Source organism: Teleopsis dalmanni, chromosome 1, assembly GCF_002237135.1.
Source record: "Teleopsis dalmanni isolate 2A chromosome 1, ASM223713v2, whole genome shotgun sequence".
NCBI classification, from domain to species: Eukaryota; Metazoa; Arthropoda; class Insecta; order Diptera; family Diopsidae; genus Teleopsis; species Teleopsis dalmanni.
This window is the reverse complement of record NC_051846.1, coordinates 203,262,534-203,268,766: the sequence shown is the minus strand read 5'-3', so window position 1 is coordinate 203,268,766 and position 6,233 is coordinate 203,262,534.

Sequence of the window (6,233 nt, the reverse complement as noted above, 5' to 3'; positions counted from 1 at the left end):
TGAAGGCATTTTTGATATAAAGTGCAAATATATGTGTTTTTCTCTTAGTGTATATAAATTCTTTTTTTTATTTTTATTATTTTTCTTTTATTTGTTTATTATTATCTATTTGTTTTTTTTTTTTTTTGTTTTTTGTTTATAAGTTTTTTACAAAATCAATGTTTACTCTTGTGTTGATATTTCTATTTTTAAGAATTTTTTATTTATATTAGACTTTTCTTTCAACTGTACGAGTACGTCATTACGTCACTACAACAGACACTTGGTCGGTCAGATTTTCCGTCAATGATTTTTCTCGCGAATTTTATTTTATATTCAAAATATCTATTTTATACAATTTTTGTTATTTTAAGATATTTCTTTTTGCTTTAGATTTTATCTGATTTTTTTTTTCTGCTATATATTTGAATAAAGTTTTGCTGTGCACGCGCTCGTTACTTTTGCACTACTAAAGCAAGAAATAATTGTCTCAAATAATGTTATTTAAGGGATTTGAGCAAAATTTGCATATCTACATATGTACAGATATATATATATTATTGTTTTTTCATTGCAGCATCATCAGCAACATCATTGCTTCGCTTTGGTACAATTGGTTCGATGCACGAAATACTCAATTGAGTTGAGTTTTATATTTAATTTGAGCAAATTGAGTGGAATTTTTATCTTCAATTTACGAATTTGTGATTTCTTCATTTTATTAACGAGCGTCTTTTAAGTTATTTTAATTGAAAAGTATAGAAAAATAAATTTCTTTTAAATAAAACATTCCAAGTAATGAACATTTACGCAATAACTAAGTATGAAATCATTTAAATTTCATTGACTAAAAAATATTAGGAAATATTAGAAAATATTAAACTTAGGATTACAACGTACGGATGCAAACTATGGATCCTGTGAAAAAAATGAGGAGTCGACCACACATGTGCCGTTAGAATGCCCTGCGCTAATGCACATACAGAATAGGCTCCTGGGAATTTATGTTCTTACGGAAGAGGCAATAAAGCTTTGTTAAGTAGATTCCATACTACTTTTTATTGACGCAGCAGTGCTTAGAGACCTACTCTAAACCCAGAAGGGGACCTAATAGACTCAATGGTCGCAGTGCCACATCCCCTAATAATAATAATAATTAAATTAATTAACAAAAAAAATATATATCATATATATATCAACATCGCCACACTGGCGTAATTCCGCTGAGTGAAATTACTTTTTATTTTCTAAACATTCTGTAATGCCATCCTGCTTTCCTAAAGATTATCCTGCTTAAATCAATGGTCAAGTTGCTCCACTCTGTTGGGAGCTTGTACCCTGTTTATTTCTAATTCACATAATTTAATTAATTTTTAAGATTAAAATATTCAAGTAGTTATAAACTGATAAACCTTTAATTTAGACAGAGCCTAAAAAACTCAAACAGTGATATAATGCGTCTAGAGCCAATGACCAAAATCCGCCATGTTTAAACCCAATCTGTGAAAAATATAAACCTAATACTAACTTCACAAATCCGATCAAAGGCTCTGGTTTTTTTGTCACTTTTTAATCACCTAAACGTCATGAGAAATAAGCAAGGATGTACGTATATAACGGTTTGAGTTTCTGGATCACAGACAGTGAGAAAGTCTTATGGGGGTACTTTCACATAATCGATTCAAAAATACAACGAAATTATAGTGTCTGCAGACTAAGGAAATGCGGTTAGCTACATCCCATAGAAAATATACAGACTTTTGAAATTAAACAGAAAAAATTCAAAATTTTTTTCAATTAAACGAGATTAAAATTTTTTTTATGACCTTTTAAGAAGACCCCATGAAATATAATGCAAATATGCCGGCTCTTTACTCATACCCAAAAATTTATTATGAGCTAACTTAAATATGGCTTTTAATGCCATATTAATTTTATGGCTTCGTAAGGGATTTTTCTCAGTTCGATACGCTTTGGGTTTTAAATATGGCTTTTAAGTTTGTAAGATCTCAGTTCGAAACGCCTCACATGAAATTATTATTTAAGCTTTAGATATAGAAAAAATTTACATAGGGCCATATCAGGTGAGTACGCTGGTTGATTGAATACATTCAGATTTTTCGTGGGCTCAATCAGACATGACCTTTAACGTCTTCTGGAGATTTTCTCAGTTCGAAACACCAAGCTCGACATTATGATTTTAGCATTAGATATAGAAAGATATCTAATATATTTCACCAGAATATCGCGTCAGAAGTCAGCGCGTATCTCAATGTAAAAAAAAACATTGTAACAGACGTGCCTTAAAAAATCAAAATTCTGTGAAATCAACAAATTTTTCGTAATAAAAGCAAAATGCTAACTACACAGTTAGCACCTCTTATCAGAAAATTTCCCTTTAAAGACACTTTTGAGAGATTTGCCCTTGATTTGCTCCTTCTGATGCAAACCTCAAAGCTCACTAAACACACAGAATAGGATAAGAAAACTCATTGTTTCTAGACAGAAACTATATTCCAACTGATATAAAATAGTCCAATCCTGTAAGTATTTTATAATGTAAATAATAAAACTTAAATATAATAAATATATGTTTTTAGTTATACCTGCCTTCCATCAAATTCCATTGATCTCGTCCAACCATGTCGAGTTGTTTTCGCTTCTGAACTAAGTTTGTTTTTAAATTTACTTTGTTATATGCAAAATAGTATACAGTGTATCTAATAAGATTTCATAAAATCCTATATAATTCAGTATCTGTATTTTAGTATATTTTTTTGTGCTAATTAATAAAAATTGCTTAGATTTTCGAACTTAAACGCATAGATGCGCTTCAATAACTGTTTGAGCCTCGTTTTACTTGTTAGTTATTGTTAACTTTCGAAAAAAGTTATATTAATTATTGTTATAATAATTATATTGTTAATAAATCAATATTTGCCAATGTCTATGCAAATATTACTTATACAATGTTTATTGTAATTTGAAGCTTTGCTTAAAAATGTATCTCGGAGCAACCTTAATGTATTAGTAATCGATCATGTGTTGTTATGTGCGTATATTTCGTCATATATATAAACAAAAAAATTATTATAAAATTTTAAACACAATTAAAAATTGTTTACGTTTGAAAAATATAGCAAAATAACGATTTTTTATTATAGATAATTATATATTTGAAGCACTTGAATGATAATGATAAATGGTTTTTTTGGGGATTGATGTCAATCACATTTTTCACAGAATGACTTTTTCTTTTTTTCAATTTATATATAAATTAACCTTTCGATGTAAACTGCATTATTTAAATACAAAAAAATATATAAGCACATGAATCAATCTGAGCCTAATACTCATCGAATATCTAAAAGTCATTAATGGTTATCATTATCCAGCCGACATAGGTATTTTAATATACGACATATATATACTTTTATACCAGAAAAATTCTAACCAAATATTCTCACGTACTTCGCTTTATTTTATTGCAAATAAATTTAGCACTTCTAGTAAAAATATCTTATCAAGTGGCTGTATTTTAAGATACATAATTGTTTTTATCAGTAATGCTATAACAGATTTTTATAGTGTCATAATAAAAACGCTTTGAAGTATTATTTGCACGTGTTGCATTATATAAAATTTATTTTTGACATACAATATATTTTACTGAAACCAGTTATAAAAAATTGTGATTTATTTTATTATTGTGTGAAATAATTTTAGTATTTTCTATATTTAAAATGACAGTGTATTTTTGCAGTAAAAATACACCAATGGTCCTTGTGGAATGTGATGAGTCCTTGTGGAAATTTATTTATCTTAAAACGGGGAAAAAATACTTTGCATAAAAAAAATGAACACTTGTCAGCACAAATGGAGACTTGCTAGTATGTATTTTATTAAGAATTTAATATTTTAATACTAACAACAAATACATAATTAAATATGCTATAAAACAACACTATTTTTAAAACATTAGTTTTGGTTTTTTAAACTAACGATATCATTAAAGAATTAAGGTTCAAAATATCCTAATATAACAATTGGCTTACGTTATCTCAGTATACATATATTACGGTTATAAAACGGCGACTATGTTATTAACAGTACTAAGAAGAACGGCGACTGTTACTACTACAGTACTAAGAAGATCAAATTAGAGTCAAGTAAAAATGTGAGCACTGATCTATTTGGAGACCGTTTTATTTACTCTAATACGTTCAGTGTTCCTATTATATCTTGGAGGCTTAGTGCAGTCCTCAAACATCTTGCTCACTAGCACAGTACTAAGAAGATCAAATATGAAGTCAACTAAAAATCTGAACCTTTAATTTATTTGGTAGTTGTTAGGGCTGCTGAAGAGGTTTTTAAAACTTCTGAATCTCATATTTCATTCATTTGGCTTGGTCAACAAATCAAAATTCCAGCGAGTTGTATTTTCTAAGAAACACATATTAATTCAACATATCAACCGAGGTAGTTCTATTAATATTATTATTTCATTATTTATTTTATTCTTATTATTTTAGGTATTTTAAATATAACAGAAAAGTATTTAAATTCCAAGTTGAGCTATGAGCGATAAAATTTAGTATATAAATCGAGCTATCGAACGGTTACTGTATAATAATTGAGCAAGATACCTATTGCATCAAACCTTATGATAAGGAGATGAAGAACCTGTGCCAAAGAACCTCAGTCATCAGAATACACATTAAGGAAAGGAGTTGCATACTGATGCCACAAAAAAAAAATTGGTATCATATCAGGCAAATACCAGGCATGCTTATGATAATGCTAAATCCCACTTCAGTTCTTAAGGTCAACATGACTAAACAGGATTTTATAATGCTAAATCCCACTTCAGTTCTTAAGGTCAACATGACTAAACAGGATTTTATAATGCTTCATACTTCTTCAGTTCTTAAGGGCAACATGAATAAACAGGATTTAATAGCTTTACCTTATACTTGTACAATAGATCTCCGAGTCTCAGATCTTCATATAAATTTCACAAATTATCCAAACAACTATATATTGCTTAAGGTTGGCATTAAGCTCTGTGGAGCTCAAGTCGACTCTACAGACTTTATTTTTTTTTAAATAATGAACAGTTTACAATAAGGGCACTCTGTCATCTAGGCATTGTGTATACAGTATACTTAATCTTAAAGACAACTACTTCAATTTGCTGATGTTTTGATATAAAGTAAGCCATAGTTAAAGTTATCGTTTGATTATAAATAATTATTTATTATTATTTAATACTTGTTTTAGTGTTATTTATTTTTTGTCGTTTCATTAAAATCTTATGAATTGATTGGATTGACATTTAAAATATGTCAAAAATCCAATAAATACGAGTAAAAAGTTAATGAAAAGCTACGTTCACAAAGAGTCTATTTATCTTAGAAGAGTCACGCGCACTTTTTTTAATTATATATATTTTTTTTTAAATATACATTATATATATAACATTTTTGTGTTGTATTTAATAATAATTTTTTTAAATTAAATTTTCAATTTCACTTTCATTTAACATACATAATGAACACACGAAACGTATTAATAATAATAATTATTCTTATTTATGATTGTCACTCATTCAATAGTCGTCGCCTGTATGAGAATTTGTCAAATTTCAAATTGTTCTACATATAGAAACATATATAATTCCGACATGGACATACCACATACCTATATACTACCATGTATATATAATCGTATAGTCAGCCGCATAGTCGTATGGCGTCCGACGCTTAGGTCTCAAATATCAGTCTATCCGCTTAGTAAGTTATGATCAGCCACAGTTTTTTCTCCCAATATTATGACTAGTGCGTCAATGAACTTTTTTTATTTATAATTTTTATTTTTTATTCCTTTTAGATTTTTGTATTATTGTTTTTTATTTATCGTTGGTTATTTTTATTTTTGTTTATATATTTTTTTTTTTTTTGGCTTATATGTATTTCTTGGTTTCGATAAGCAAATGTGTATACTTAAGTCATTAACAATTTCAGATACAATTAAAGTGAAAAAAAAAATTTTTGTTGGATTTTTATCATTTTCACGATGATAAATTGTTTATCACAAATGTCTTTCTTTAGAATGATTATTGGTTTTATAGGATACAATCAGCAAATTATCATTTGCAAGAAGTATTTGATATTGAAGGTATGTAATTCTGCATTAATTACTATAATAAAATTAGAAAGTTGATAAAATATTTTATTATTTAAAAAGAAATGCTT